The sequence below is a fragment of the Oncorhynchus masou genome, chromosome 11, assembly GCF_036934945.1.
Source record: "Oncorhynchus masou masou isolate Uvic2021 chromosome 11, UVic_Omas_1.1, whole genome shotgun sequence".
Taxonomy (NCBI): Eukaryota; Metazoa; Chordata; class Actinopteri; order Salmoniformes; family Salmonidae; genus Oncorhynchus; species Oncorhynchus masou.
In genome coordinates this window covers 39,552,307-39,569,446 of record NC_088222.1, presented here as the reverse complement: position 1 = coordinate 39,569,446, position 17,140 = coordinate 39,552,307, and the positions used below count along the sequence as shown (strand labels likewise).

Here is a 17,140-nt window from a genome sequence, read left to right as displayed (position 1 = left end):
GAAGTGAATTGACAGCACGCCAGGGAGGATTGCAGAGGTCTTGAAAAAGAAGGGTCAACCCTGCAAATATTGACTCTTTGCATTCATGTAATTGTCAATAAAAGCCTTTGACACTTATGAAATGCTTGTAATTATACTTCAGTATTAAATATTAATATCTGACAAAAATATCTAAAGACACTGAGGCAGCAGACTTGTCATTCTCAAAACTTTTGGTCATGACAGTGCATGTGGATGTATTTCAAGGCCTACCTTCAAACTCTGTGCCTCTTCGCTTGACATCATGGGAAAATCAAACTAAATCAGCCAAGACCTCAGAATAAAAATTGTAGACCTCCACAAGTCTGGTTCATCATTGGTAGCCATTTCCAAATGCCTGAAGGTACCACATTCATCTGAACAGACAATAGTACGCAAGTATAAACTCCTTGGGACCACGCAGCCATCATATCGCTTTGGAAGGAGATGTGTTCTGTCTCCTAGAGATGAACGTACTTTGGTGCGAAAAGTGCGACTCAATCCCAGAACAACAGCAAAGGACCTTGTGAAGATGCTGGAGGAAGCAGGTACAAAAGTATCTATATCCACAGTAAAATGAGTCCTATATCTACATAACCTGAAAGGGCGCTCAGCAAGGAAGCAGCCACTGCTCCAAAACCGCCAAAAAAAGCCAGACTACCGTTTGCAACTGCACATGGGGAAAAATATCGTACTTTTTGGAGAAATGTCCTCTGGTCTGATGAAACAAAAATAGAACTGTTTGGCCATAAGGACCATCCTTATGTTTGGAGGAAAAAGGGGGAGGCTTCCATCCCAACTGTGAAGCACGGGGGTGGCAGCATCATGTTGTGGGGGTGCTTTGCTGCAAGAGGGACTGGTGAACTTCACAAATTCATGGCATCATGAGGCAGGAAAACTACGTGGATATATTGAAGCAACATCTCAAGACATCAGTCAGGAAGTTAAAGCTTGGTCGCAAATAGGTCTTCCAAATGGACAATGACCCCAAGCATACTTCCATAGTTGTGGTAAAATGGCTTAAGGACAACAACGTCAAGGTATTGGAGTGGCCATCACAAAGCCCTGACCTCAATCCAGTAGAACATTTGTGGGCAGAACTGAAAAAACGTGTGCGAGCAAGGAGGCCTACAAACCTGACTCAGTTACACCAGCTCTGTCAGGAGGAATAGGCCAAAATTCACCCAACTTATTGTGGGAAGCATGTGGAAGGCTACCCAAAACATTTGACCCAAGTGAAACAATTTAAAGGCAATGCTACCAAATACGAATTAAGTGTATGCAAACTTCTGACCCACTGGGAATGTGAAAGAAATAAAATATTAAATAAATAATTATCTCTACTATTATTCTGACAATTCACATTCTTTAAAAAAAGTGGTGATCCTAAATGACCTAAAACAGGGAATTTGTACTAGGATAAAATGTCAGGAATTGTGAAAAACTGAGTTAAAATGTATTTGGTTAATGTGTATGTAAACTTCCAACTGTACATATTACCACAACTACTTCGTACCCATGCACATTGACTCGGTACCGCTACTCCTTGCATATATTATTGTGTTACTATTTCCTTTTTTAAATGTAGCAAATTTCAACTTTTTAACTTAAACGTGCTCGTAAGTAAGCATTTCAGAGTAAACTCTACAGCTGTTGAATTCTAAACATGTGACAAATCAAATTTGATTAGAGCGGTGTGGGTGTTGCGCACGTGCTGTCATGGGGTCCGGGACCCGGGGTGTCACGGCCAGGGTTGGTAGGTTATTTTCTCAATGTTATCAGTTACGTAATCTGATTACATTCCGTTACCTTTAGATCAATTTCCCCTTAAGAGGTATTAGAAGATGACAAACATTTATGTTACCAATTGAACCACATCTATTGCAAGATAAATCAATGTTAAAGTCTACATAGCTGGTCATATATGGATGTTAAATTTGACTTTAGTGGTTGGTTATGTATGCATCTTCTAACCCATCGCTTTATACTACATATAATAACACGATTAAATGATATCTTCCCATTAAAAATCAAAGTCTATTAGAATTCCATAACAGCGCAAACTGGCTCTAACCAGAATAGAAAGAGAAGCGGGAGGCCCCGGTGCACACCTGGGCAAGAGGACAAGTACATTAGAGTGTCTAGTTTGAGAAACAGACACCTCACAAGTCCTCAACTGACAGCTTCATTAAATAGTAACGCAAAACACCAGTCTCAACATCAACAGTGAAGAGGCAACTTCAGGATGCTGGCCATCTAGGCAGAGTTGCAAAGAAAAAGCCATATCTCAGACTGGCCAATAAAAATTCAAGATTAAGATGGGCAAAAGAACACAGACACTGAACAGAGGAACTCTGCCTAGAAGGCCAGCATCCCGAAGTCGCCTGTTCACTGTTGACGTTGAGACTGGTGTTTTGGGGATACTATTTAATGAAGCTGCCAGTTGAGGACTTGTGAGGGATCTGTTTCTCAAACAATACATTCTAATGCACTTGTCCTCTTGCTCAGTTGTGCAGCAGGGCCTCCCACTCCTCTTTCTATTCTGGTTAGGGCCAGTTTGCGCTGTTCTAGCCACCGTGCTTCTACACCTGCATTGCTTGCTGTTTGGGGTTTTAGGCTGGGTTTCTGTACAGCACTTTGAGATATCAGCTGATGTACGAAGGGCTATATAAATAAATTTGATTTGATTTGTGTGAAGGGAGTAGTATACAGCATATATATGAAATCTTCAGTTTCTTGGCAATTTCTCGCATGGACTACCCTTCATTTCTCAGAACAAGTATAGACTGGTGAGTTTCAGAAGAAAGGTCTTTGTTTCTGGCCATTTTGAGCCTGTTATCGAACCCACAAATGCTGATGCTCCAGATACTCAACTAGTCTAAAGAAGGACCGTTTTATTTATTTTTTAATCAGAACAACAGTTTTCAACTGTTCTAACATAATTGCAAAAGGGTTTTCTAATGATCAATTAGCCTTTTAATCACACAATGTGCCATTGGAACACAAGAGAGATGGTTGCTGATAATGGGCCTCTGTACGCCTATGTAGATATTCCATTAAAAATCTGCCGTTTACAGCTACAATAGTCATTTACAACATTAACAATATCTACACTGTATTTCTGATCAATTTTATGTTATTTTAATGGACAAAAAATGTGCTTGTCTTTCAAAAACAAGGATATTTCTAAGTGACCCCAAACTTTTGAACGATAGTGTGTGTATATATATATATATAATTTACAAGTCTAAAAATGGATGTAGCAACTACAGATTGCCCCATTAAGTCTATCAAAAGTGTGTGAGTTTGAGAATGTGTCCATTGGGCCTATGGATGTATTTTTGAAATCAGCATGAATTAGATTGAGCAATAAAAACCCAACTTTTATTCCATAGGCTTGGATTCGCACACTGTCCACTGGTTTCAAAAACAATGATTGATAGGCAGGTTAAACTTCTTGAATTCAACCATTATTGGGTTCAAATACACATTTAGATTTGTGAACAGCCATCCACAACAACCACAATCCCTAAGGCGCAAATAGCTTAATGAGAGAGCAGCAGTGTGATTCACATCAATGCGCTATGTAGATGTCAATAATAAGTGATATCTGTATCACCGTAGACTACAACCACTGCTGTCATCCTTACCTCCAGGCGTTTATTCAAGTTGGATAACCTTTGGATGCCGACAGCAGTCGCACTATTGGAAGACATAGCGTGGACTGTAGCCTACAAAAGCCTATTCCTGCTCTTTTCCCGTGATCCATCAAACCCATTTGGTGTGTCATCATAGCGGTCTCTGACTTGTGATCAGACTCATTCAGGTGGAACAAATTTAAACTTGTGGCTTTTTTCAGTGTTGAATTGAATGTCATTGAGAAAACAGAGAAGTGTCAAAGGTTTTTTTTCTGCTAACATCCTTTCTGAATTTAAAAGTAATCCTTGAAGTAACCATCTAGTTTTTCAAAAATATCTGTAATCTGACTACAATATTGTTGCTGGTAACGTAACGGATTACATATACCATTTTTTGTAATCCGTTACTCCCCAATCCTGGCCGCCGCACTGAAGTGGTAGATCTGGTAACGGATTTTACTGACAAAACACTGACCACAGTAGAAACAAGCCCATGTTAATCTGTATATGAACTGGTTATTAATAATACATTTGAAAAAGAGAATGCAGTATACTGAACATTTTGTGAAATCCTTTGAAAACTTCCTTGGACAATTCTTTCAGTAAAGCATACAGTATAAAGGTCTCCAAGCAAGCCAACAGAAAGAAGACCAATTTCATGACTGAACTGCAGCTGACATTGTCTCATCAATGGCTATTAGATAGAATTTCTGCTGACTGGTATGTCTGAAGCACCGCAGCTAGACACCAATATAAGGCCATGTGTCCAAAGGACTCATATTTTCCAATGGTAATGTACTGTACCTATCAGCTCATACTGATGCCACGAAAATAAGTCATAGTTTCACAGATGGGGCCTCGCAGGGCTTGGAATATTTGAATGTTCAGAATCAGCCAGTGGGTCAGCAGTAAATTATAACCCTGCAGGACCCTGGCCCAGTTTAGATGCCTACATAGACCAACATGTCTTCTCTCTCAAATTAGGTCAGGATGAAAAAGACAAAGCACGCAAGCTCCGAGGCCACTTCATACAGCGAAACGAAAGCCCCCTCACACACACACAGACATACGTACACACACACATACGTACACACACACACACACACACACACACACACACACACACACACACACACACACACACACACACACACACACACACACACACACACACACACACACACACACACACACACACACACACACACACACACACACACACACACACACACACTCTTCCTGTCAATAACATTGGGTGTTATTTGGTCTGTGGAGATAAATACTGATGACTGGTGCTGCTCTGCTTGACTGGAGATGATAAAATGAGCTTGATGGGCTTCACACAAAGAGACGCATGTTTCCTGAATGTGTCACCCTGTCTCCTCAAAGCTTTTATAACACCCTACACTGTGCTGACATCATCTATTTCTCCCTATGACAAGTTTGGTAGAGACTTCCCAAACATCTTTTAGGATGGAGATGAGGCTGAAAAAATGCACACCAGCATCTTGTGTCATGTCATTTGTACAGAATTTATTTCTCAGATCAAAAGAGACAGCGTGCGAGCAGAGGAGGCTCGAGCATAGTGCTTGCTCTCCAGACTGACGCTGAGTGTGTAGCAACTCTGTGGCTTCATCTTTACTTTACCACAGTCTGACAACAGCAACACAGTTAGCAGCCAGTGCCTTCAGCAACTAACGACATAGCTGTTTCTCCACTGCAGCTAAAAATAACATGAAAAGCATTCTTTAGACAAATCCAGCAAGATAGATTACACCTTTGGGCTAGTTGAAAGGTGGAGGTTTTTGCTTCTAGATAACGTACTACAGTGTGTGCTTTAATAGCTCACCACTATATCATATTTGTTGGGACTTTTATTTTCTCCTTACAGTATGAGATATTGAGCTAATTATTTCACAAGCTCTATTTCACAATCTCTTTATGACAACTTTAAGGCCTACATACTGTGTGAAGGAATGGGGGCCTCTCACACGTGTGTGTGTGTGTGTGTGTTTATCATCCTTTACCTTAATGTATGCTGATAGTCTTTTTGCTTCTTGGGCTGTGCTTTCCAGTGCTATATAACATGCAGTGGTGCCGTTTAAGATTAGGGAGGATGATTACAGAATATTTGATGACTGTCATTCATATTCCATTCACCCAGCTCAATGTAACATCGATAGGTTCAGGCTACTACATGATACTTGACTTTTCCAGGTATCCATCATGAAGTTGCTACAATCTAGCCTATGAATTAAAGTTTAAAACGTAGGTCCACAGGTTGAAAGAATTTTGAGTAATCAAGGTGACAGACAGTGACACATTCAATACAGCCTTGCACACTCGTACCTGCATCTAGCTGATCTAGGGTGTAATCATTAGTCCAACAGTTGCAAATGAGAGTTTCTATTGGACAAATTCAGGTATGTTTATCGCCGTTTTGTTCCTTTAGCTTCCGTTTAAGAAACGCCCTGGTGGCAATATATTTAGGGCCCTGGTGGCAATATATTTATAAAACCAAAAGCTTACCTTGACTTGGGAAGGTTATTGTGTTGGATAGCCATAGACAGCTAGTTAACATAGCACCCCTCTCTGTTTGAGTCAGGTGTTTGACTTGGCTGAACTAGCTAGCTGCATAAGCAGTTTAGCAGTTACACAGGCAGGCCCCGATAGCAATAAATTAATCAAACCAAAAGCTTACCTTGACTTGGAAGAGTTCCAGTGTTGGGATAGCCATAGCTAGCTAGCTAACATAGCACCCCGCTCTGTTTAAGCCGGGTGTTTGACTAGGCTAAACTAGCTATCTGCATTTGCTAGCTAAGTGAAAGTTTAAAAAAATAAAACTTTCTCTCTCTCTCTCACTTTTCCTTCATTTTGGAATAAATTAATTCGTTCAAAATTGTTAAACTATTGTCTTTCTCTCTCTTTGAGTCAACTACTCACCACATGTGATGCACTGCAGTGCTAATTGTAGCTTATGCATTCAGTACTAGAAACATTTTCTGTTCCTTTGATTGGGTGGACAACATGTCAGTTCATGCTGCAAGAGCTCTGATAGGTTGGAGGACATCCTCCGGAAGTTGACATAATTACATTATTATCACCACCTTCCGGAGACACCTGAAACCCCACCTCTTCAAGGAATACCTAGGATAGGATAAGTAATCCTTCTCACCCCCCCCCCTTAATGATTTAGATGCACTATTGTAAAGTGGCTGTTCCACTGGATGTCAGAAGGTGAATTCACCAATTTGTAAGTCGCTCTGGATAAGAGCGTCTGCTAAATGACTTAAATGTAATGTAAATGTACATAATAATTACATAATTACTTTGTAATTCTATGGAACCATGTGCCTCCTAGGTGTTGTACTGAAGTCAATGTACCCAGAGGAGGACAGAAGCTAGCTGTCCTCTGGCTACAACACTGTGCTACCCTACAGAGTGCTGCTGAGTCTAGTGTAGACCTTCATTGCAAAACAGTATGTTTTCATCAATTATTTGGTGACATGTGAATATATTTAGTTTAGTTTTATCTAAAAATTATAATTTTTTAAATGTTTAACTATTATTTATTTTTATGAAATTCACTGAAGATAGTCCTCCCCTTCCTCCTCTGAGGAGCCTTCACGGATAACATGGCCTAAACTATTTATAGAAAGGAAAATCTATTCCAATGTCACCTCAATGTCACCCCTTAAATTAAAATACAAACAAATATAAATATACAAATATAAAACCCCTGAATATGAGTCTTATTGTGATCTTTGCTAAATTGCACAAAACTATGGGTACACAATTGGAATGCGCAATGCTAAGAAAAACTGTTTTGCATTTGTTACATATAAGTGAGGGCTGTCTTTGTCGAGCTGGCAGTTGTGGTTTGATTGTCAGGGGGATTGAGTACAAAAGCCTGCAAAGGGCCCCATTCTCCCCCCATGTGGTAAAGAGTAGTGTAAGGGGAGTTCAATAGCCTTAATCCAACTTAGATAACTACCCCTACCAACACCCATACCAAAATGAAAGGAGACATTTTTGACTCTTCCACCAGTCACTGTGCGATCTCACACCTTCACACTAAAGTAGCTGGCTTCCGATCAGTCTAAAGACGCGGGTGCGTGAGCGGCCATTAAAGGCCTTGCACGTCAAGGTCACTCAAAGTGGATTTCATTTGTCTAGGTCCTTCTTTTCACATTTGCATTTGTAATCACCTGATTCTTCTACCCACCTGAGGGGGTCCCTTCATATTTTTTCTTTGATCGATCTCTGTCGAGATGATCAATCTTTGTCGATGTGATTGATCTTTGTCGAGGGAGGAGCAGATTTTTACATATTGTGTATTTTTTTTATCTTGAACACATTTCTGTTTGTTGGCAATGCCAATTCTCTGAAAACGTACTTTCATGTTCGCTAGCTGGACAGGAAAACGCCGCTGAGTACTTAGTAATGTAATGTGGCTAGCTTGCTGTGTTCTAAGTTAGATGCAGATAACATGATCGACAATATCACAATATTATCTTTGCACTAGATGGTGGTACCTGCATTAAAACTCCAGTATTGGTGAGCTAACACTTTTATTTACATTTTCTGATCAAAACTTGTTATCTCATGGCTCTCTTGTCGAAACGCAATAAAATCACAGTATCAAATCACAATTCCTATAGAATCATGAGAATCGCAATACATATCGTGGCAATTCCCAGCCCTACTAGCTAGCATGTCATTCTGGAACAAGAACTAGCTATCAGTTTATTCCAAGTAATAATTTTAAAAATCGATAGTACAAGTAGTGTAAATCTAATACAGTCATCAAGGCAGGACCCACTCATTTCATTGTGGAATGTCCTTTGGTCTGATGAGTCCAAATTTGTTTTTGTGAGACGCAGAGTAGGTGAACTGATTATGTGTGGTTCCCACTGTGAAGCATGGAGGAGGAAGTGTGATGGTGTGGGGGTGCTTTGCTGGTGGCACTGTCTGTGATTTATTTAGAATTCAAGGCACACTTAACCAGCATGGCTACCACAGCATTCTGCAGCGATCTGCCATCACATCTGGTTTGCGCTTAGTCTGGATACCGCCCAACCCTAGCTATGATTTATTTGTTTAATTATTGTCTCTCACTTTTGTCTCACATGATCTACTCAGCTCTCCTGTGTCTGAGAGAAGCAGAAATGAAAGAGAAAACTTCACCGATTTCAATTTGATTGTTGACGATACATTGATCTTTCTATCGATATATGACATTCTGGTAAGCAAGGCTTTATATATTATTCTAGACAAGCATCAAGTAATGACAGAAGAGAAGCTGCATGTATCTAATTATAGTGTCACACCCTGATCTGTTTCACCTGTCTTGTGATTGTCTCCACCCCCTTCCAGGTGCCGCTTATTTCCCTGGTGTTTATATCCCTGTGTGTCCTGTCTCTCTGTGCCAGTTTGTCTTGTATGCCTTTCAAGTCAACCAGCGTTTTTCCCGTACTCCTGCTTCTATTCTCTTTTGCTAGTCCTCACAGTTTTTGACCCTTGACTGTTTTCTGGACTCCGTACCCGCCTGCCTGAGCATTCTGCCTGCTACTCTGTACCTCCTGGACTCAGAACTGGTTTTGACCTTTTGCCTATCCACGACCATTCTCTTGCCTACCCCTTTCGGATTGAAAAACCATCTGCATCTGGGTGTCTCGCCTTGTGCCCTTATATATAGACAAGTTGACTAACAAATAGCTTACCAAATGTCAGAAAATATAAGCATAAAAATTAGCTAAATGAGTCTTAAAAACAATTTTTCCTGCATTTTTTCCGCCGTCCCTGCACAATGTGAACATTTACCCTACATGAACCTTTTGAAGTAGCCTCATTGTTTGACAATCAGATGAAAACATCAGGTAAACTTCAAATCTTTACTTTACTATTAGGTCCATAGAGATCCTATTAAATTAATAGTGATTCTATATCTTTCAATGATTAAGCCCATAACAAAATAAAGTGTGTGCACACATGAGGTCCCCATACTGGTAAGAAATAAGATCTACTTTCACCCCTGGTTTCTATGCAAAGTATATGATTGAATGTTTCTTTAAACCTGCAGCTAGTTACTTAAAATGAGACATATAATCATGCCAAAACATGATTCGTAAATGTTATTCACTGACAGAGAGATAGCTAATGTATGACAAATTGTCATTTACAGTATCTGGCTAGGCTAGTCAAACTGTAACATTGGCTAGCTTTCAATAAATTGGCTAAATGGCCAACGGAGTTATCTCTTCATACAATCAGGACACATCGTATTGCATGCTGCATATTTCAAGTGTACTCGAAAACAGATATTTATCTTATTTAAGTCTTTGGGAGCTAACTATATCTGTCCTCTTCATCAGACAGCAGCTTGCTTTTTCACAAGAGGCTGTGTTTACATCACAACTCGTATGTACGGGAGTTCTGATTGGTTCCAAGTTAAGCAGTTTGGCAAATTTGCCTAAGCAGACAGTTTTGAAATATACTTATTATGAGCAAATTGGCACAAATTGAAGGTGCCAATAAAATGCCATATTCATCATAAGAGTGTTTTACTGCCATATGAAAAACAAATCAGCTCCTCCCTCGACGGGGATCAATCAACTTCATGTTTTTTGGCTTCAGCCCACCACCTAACAGACACACAGGGAAATTGTGTGTTTTCATCTTCAAGTAGCATTGCGAGAAGGAGAAACTGAGCTGAATAATTTGGTACACTGTTTAGATTGAGCATATCTAAGCGAAGTACTGTATACAGTCGCTTGCGAAAGTATTCATCCCCCTTGGCATTATTTTGTTGCCTTACAGCCTGGAATTAAATTAGATTTTTGGGGGGTTCGAAACATTTGATGTACAGTACATGCCTACCAATTTGAAGATGCAAAATATTTTTTATTGTAAAACAAACAAGAAATAAGACAAAAAAACAGAAGACTTGAGCGTTGTCGTCCCCCACCCCCAAAATCAATACTTTGTAGAGCCACCTTTTGCAGAAATTACAGCTGCAAGTCTCTTGGGGTATGTCTCTATAAGCTTGGCACATCTAGCCACTGGGATTTTGGCCCATTCTTCAAGGCAAAATTGTTCCAGCTCCTTCAAGTTGGATGGGTTCCGCTGGTGTACAGCAATCTGTAGGTCATAACACAGATTGTCAAATGGATTGAGGTCTGGGATTTGACTAGGCCATTCCGAGATATTAAAATGTTTCCTCTTAAACCACTCAAGTCCTGCTGGAAGGTGAACCTCCGTACCAGTCTCAAATCTCTGGAAGACAAACTGGTTTCCCTCAAGAATTTACCTGTATTTAGCGCCATCCATCATTCCTTTAATTCTGACCAGTTTCCTAGTCCCTGCCGATGAAAAACATCCTCACAGCATGATGCTGCCCCCACCATGCTTCACTGTGGGGATGAGGTTCTCGGGGTGGTGAGAGTTGTTGGGTTTGCGCCAAACATAGCGTTTGCCTTGATGGTTAAAAAGCTACATTTTAGTCTCATCTGACCAGTACCTTCTTCCTTATGTTTGGGGAGTCTCCCACATGCCTTTTGGCGAACACCAAACGTGTTTGCACATTTTTTTCCTTTAAGCAATGGCTTTTTTTTGGCCACTCTTCTGCAAAGCCCAGCTCTGTGGACTGTACGGCTTAAAGTGGTCCTAAGATACTCAAATCTCTGCTGTGGAGCTTTGCAGCTCCTTCAGGGTTATCTTTGGTCTCTTTGTTGCCTCTCTGATTAATGCCCTCCTTGCCTGGTCAGTGAGTTTTGGTGGGCGGCCCTCTCTTGGCAGGTTTGTTGTGGTGCTATATTCTTTCAATTTTTTAACAATGGATTTGATGGCACTTCATGGGATGTTCGAAGTTTCTGATATTTTTTATGACACAACTCTGATCTGTACTTCTGCCCAACTTTGTCCCTAACCTGTTTGGAGAGCACCTTGGTCTTCATGGTGCCGCTTGCTTAGTGGTGTTGCAGACTGTGGGGCCTTTCAGAACAGGTGTCTATATACACTGAGATCATGTGGCAGATCATGTGACACTTAGATTGCACACAGGTGGACTTTAGTTAACCTCTAGTGACACCCCATCCCGGATCTGGGAGCGTAATCATCGACTGACACTAATTAGCATAACGCAACGGACATAAATATTCCCATTCATGAAAATCACAAGTGAAATATATTGAGACACAGCTTAGCCTTTTGTTAATCACCCTGTCATCTCAGATTTTCAAAATATGCTTTACAGCCAAAGCAAGACAAGCATTTGTGTAAGTTTATCGATAGCCTAGCATAGCATTATGTCCAGCTATCAGCAGGTAACTTGGTCACGAAAATCAGAAAAGCAATGAAATTTAAATCGTTTACCTTTGATGAGCTTCAGATGTTTTCACTCACGAGACTTACAGTTCGATAGCCAATGTTCCTCTTTTCCAAAAATATTATTTTTGTAGGCAAAATAGCTCCGTTTGTTCTTCACGTTTGGCTGAGAAATCGATCGGAAATTGCGGTCACGACAACGCCGAAAAATATTCCAAATTAGCTTCATAATATCGACAGAAACATGGCAAACATTGTTTATAATCAATCCTCAAGGTGTTTTTCAAATATATATTTGATAATATATCCACCTGGACAATTGGTTTTTCAGTAGGACCGATTGGAAAAATGGCTACCTCTGTATTTTACGCGAGAATCACTCTGAGAGCCATCAGGTGACCACTTACACAATGTAGCCGCTTATGGCTATTCTTCAACATAAAGGCGTAAAACTACGTCACAATGCTGTAGACACCTTGGGGAATACGTATAAAAAGGAATCTGGTTGATAGCCCATTCACTGCTCAATAGGGACGCATTGGAACGCAGAGCTTTCAAAACATGAGGCTTTTCCGGATTGGATTTTTCTCAGGCTTTCGCCTGCAAAATCAGTTATACTCACAGACAATATTTTTACAGTTTTGGAAACTTTAGAGTGTTTTCTATCCTAAGCTGTCAATTATATGCATATTCTAGCATCTTGTCCTGACAAAATATCCCGTTTACTTTGGGAACGTTATTTTTCCAAAAATGAAAATACTGCCCCCTAGTCACTAATTATGTGAATTCGGTAGGTAATTGGTTGCACCAGATCTTACTTAGGGGCTTACATTTACATTTACATTTAAGTCATTTGGCAGACGCTCTTATCCAGAGCGACTTACAAATTGGTGAATTCACCTTATGACATCCAGTGGAACAGCCACTTTACAATAGTGCATCTAAATCATAGCAAAGGGGGTGAATACACGTGCACGCAACACTTTTCCGTTTTTTTTTGTTGAATTATTTTAAATAAGTTGTTTTTTTAATTTCACTTCACCAATTTTGACTATTTTGTGTATGTCCATTACATGAAATCCAAATAAAAATACATTTAAATTACAGGTTGTAATGCAACAAAATAGGAAAAATGAAAGGGGATGAATACTTTTGCAAGGCACTGTATACTTTGTCATGATGATATAAATGGATGGATGTGTTCTAGATGGGTATGCACATACCATCTATTGGCTGATTTGGTGATCTAGAGTGCAGACAATTGTTTTAAAAGCGTTATAGAATGTTATAGTGTGTTATCCCCTATCTACTATTACGAGAACCATGGAGCTATGATGTGCTCCTACACAATTTCCTAATTTCACAGCCGGACCACATAGAATTTAAATCATGGAGGAAACAATTATTTTACCCACTGTTAGAACATAGGCTTTCACCAAATTGACAGGAGTTTCATGATTATTATTTCTGGGGTTGGATTATCCCTTCAATGTCTTCCATCTCTAAGCAAGAAGCATTACTCAATAGGTCTTTACCTTGAGCCAAAACACAGTCTAACAGCTAGACTCTAACTCCTCTGCGATTGCTTGCCTCAGGAATTCTTCCTTTTTCCCCACAATTTTTCCCCGTCATCAGGCCAAATGAAAATCAGATGTTTTGTGGAGGAAGGAAGGACTCCCACCCATCCTGCTTTGCTGGTGCAGCTGGAGTGTTGGTACAGTGTGTGTGTGTGTGTGTGTGTGTGTGTGTGTGTGTGTGTGTGTGTGTGTGCGTGCGTGCGTGCGTGCGTGCGTGCGTGTGGTGGCAGGAAGGTGAACATTCCACCCTCCTTCCATCATTGGACAGCTGCTAAGGCTGTAGAAAGGGAGAAAAGGGGAGAAACGTCGGGCTATAAAACATGCTGGTTGTCACGTTCTGACCTTAGTTCCTTTGTTTTGTCTTTGTTTTAGTATGGTCAGGGCGTGAGTTGGGGTGGGCAGTCTATGTTCTTTTTTCTAGAATTTGGGATTTCTGTGTTTGGCCTGGTATGGTTCTCAATCAGAGGCAGCTGTCAATCATTGTCCCTGATTGAGAACCATACTTAGGTAGCCTGGTTTTCACCTTTGAGTTGTGGGTGATTATTTTCTGTTATGTGTATGTCACCTTTCAGAACTGTTTCGGTTTGTTTTGAGATTTCCTATTTGTACATAATATGGATAAGTTTGTCTAAACATCAAAATAGTTAACTGATTTAAACACGTGGAGCAGAACAGCACCTGCTTCAGCCCGACTCATGAAGAGTAACATATTTCTGAGTTTCACCCATGAGGCTCAGGATTCAGGGTTTAAAATGTCCTCTACTGAGCGGCTGCTGCTCTGCTAAAGCTAAGAGTTCTCACATACCCTACTGGTGCAGCTCTACTATTGTCCTGTCAACAGCATGAATCTGTTAAGCAAAGACAAGGCACCTTTCCACCTCCAAAAATCCCCTAACAACGGTTCAGTTTCCTGCTGGCATTGATGCGCCCAATATTTACCATGACCATTAGCTGGTGAGCTTGCACACAGTTACAGCAGAGAAAACAGAGCCTGTGGAGTGGGCCACCTGCCTTCAGAGGCTTTTGGAAACAGTTCTCTACAGTCATGTGAAACTTTCCCTTGTCTTTGAAATCCCTGATAGCAGCAGGCAAAAGGCCTGACAAATAGATTTGCTGCATCACTTGGCAGCGGTGTAAAGTACTTAAGTAGGTTTTGGGGTATCTGTACTTTACTTTACTATTTATATTTTTGACAACTTTTACTTTTACTCCACTACATTCCTAAAGATAATAATGTACTTTTTACTACTTCTACTTTCACTTCACTACATTCCTAAAGAAAATAATGTACTTTTTACTCCTTACATTTTCCCTGACACCCAAAAGTACTCGTTACATTTTGAATGCCTAGCAGGACAGGAATTGTCTAATTCACACACTTATCAAGGGCACATCCCTGGTCATCCCTACTGCCTCTGATCTGGCAGACTCACGAAACACAAATACTTTGTTTGGGAATTTTGTGTGTTGAACTGTGCCGCTGGCTATCTGTACATTTAAAAAAAACTAGAAAATCAGATTGTCTGGTTTGCTTAATATATGAAATATTTTATGATTTATACTTTTTCTTTTGATACTTAAGTACATTTAAAACAAAATACATTTAGACTTTTACTCAAATAGTATTTGACTGGGTGACTTTCACTTTTACTTGTGTCATTTTCTTTTAAGATATCTTTACTTTTACTCAAGTATGAAAATGTGGTACTTGTTCCACCACTGCCACTTGGACTGTACAATGGTGGGGAGGGGAGAGGGGGGGGTTGAAAGTCAACATTTAACTCATATCTCCTTGTCTGCTTTGAATGCTAGAACACTGGCTGAGGCTGTAGGAGAATGTGGGTCAGGGTTGAATGGAAGTAGGATGGGGAAGTGTTGCAATCTCATTCCTATGCTTGTCCTCATATCGACTGCATAAATTGATGCACCTGGGAGACTTAAAGCTAATCTAGACCTTGTTAGTTTTTTTGTGCTCTCCCTAAATTTTCATAATCTAAATCATTAATTCTCAGTGTGCCGAAACCGGGGTGTTGAAGATTCCAAGACGAGTTCAATCTGAGATTACCTCTTAAGAAAAGAAAGCAAGACTGAAGCTTTCTCTCTCAAGTCTCGGCAGGACTGCTTCAATAAGTGCCTCGTTGTCTCTTACCTAAAACGAGGTAAGACAATGAGGGCCACTGCGGACTAAACCATGCAATTACTCAGCCTGATGAGGTTAGAGTGATTGCTCTTCTTTGGGTGCTGAGGTTTCTGCTGTTCCCTTTGGCCTTGTGGGTAGCTCAACAAGATGCATGAACAGTACCATATCAATGAAACATTATTTATACTGTATTCTGTTTATATTTTTATTGTCTGTTTGAATAACATATTCTTTGATTCAGCGAGCCAAAGATGACTCTGAGATGTGTAAGTTTGTCTGACTGTGAGAAAACAGTCAGTTTCTTACACAGCCAAGAAGAAAACATTCTCATCGACGGGGCTGTAGTGGAGCAGGTTGAGAGCTTCAAGTTCCTTGGTGTCCACATCACCAACAATCTAACATGGTACAAGCACACCAAGACAGTTGTGAAGAGGGCACGAGACTGAAAAGATTTGGCATGGGTCCTCAGATCCTCAAAAGGTTCTACAGCTGAACCATCGAGAGCATGTTGCATCACTGCCTGGTATAGCTGCTCGGCCTCCGACCGCAAGGCACTATAGAGGGTAGTGCGTACGGCTCAGTACATCACTGGGGCCAAGCTTCCTGCCATCCAGGACATCTACACCAGGCGGTGTCAGAGGAAGGCCCTAAAAATTGTCAAAAACTCCAGTCACACTAGTCGTAGACTGTTCTTTCTGCTACCGCACAGCAAGCGGTACCGGAGCACCAAGTCTAGGTCCAAGAGGCTTCTAAACTGCTTCTACTCCCAAGCCATAAGACTCCTGAACATCTAATCAAATGTCTACCTAGACTATTTGCATTGTTTCCCCCCATTTTTACACAGTTGCTACTCTGTTGTTATCCATGCATAGTCACTTTAATAACTCTACCTACATGTACATATTACCTCAACTAACCGGTGCCCTTGCACATTGACTCTGTACCAGTACCCCCCTGTGTATAGTCTCGTTATTGTTATTTTACTGCTGCTCTTTAATTACTTGTTACTTTTATTTCTTATTCTTACTCATATACATTTTTTAAACTGTAATGTTGGTTAGGGACATGTGACTAATAAAATTAGATTTTAACAGGGAGGGGCACAATAATATTTCATCATTTTGGCCAAATTAGCTCCCTTAGTAGAGGAGCGACCCTGTTCACTGTTTGGGAAGTGAAACAGGCTCATATGGAGCAGGACTTCTATTTCATACCTGCTCCAGTGGTTATTCTTGGCTAGTGTTGAAAGTGGGGTGGAACAGCCAGGTGGGGCCTGAGCTCACCTATGGGGATACGATAGCTCCGCTACACCCCCGCCTCTGGCTCCAACCCTCACACCCATGAGGGGGACGGGATGGGAGAAGGGTGGACCATGGTTTGGATCCCAAAAAATGCCAGCAGATTTCACCCAGCCAACCAGCCATATGGGATAACAATCCACA

The 17,140-nt window shown here is 40.6% G+C and overlaps 1 protein-coding gene across 1 annotated transcript in view; it reads right to left on the bottom strand.

Annotated features, from left to right (window-relative positions):
* Positions 1 to 17,140, bottom strand: part of LOC135548681 (vacuolar protein sorting-associated protein 37D-like) — a 43,346-nt gene that overhangs the window by 10,753 nt on the left and 15,453 nt on the right. The gene's annotated exons all lie outside the window — the stretch shown is intronic.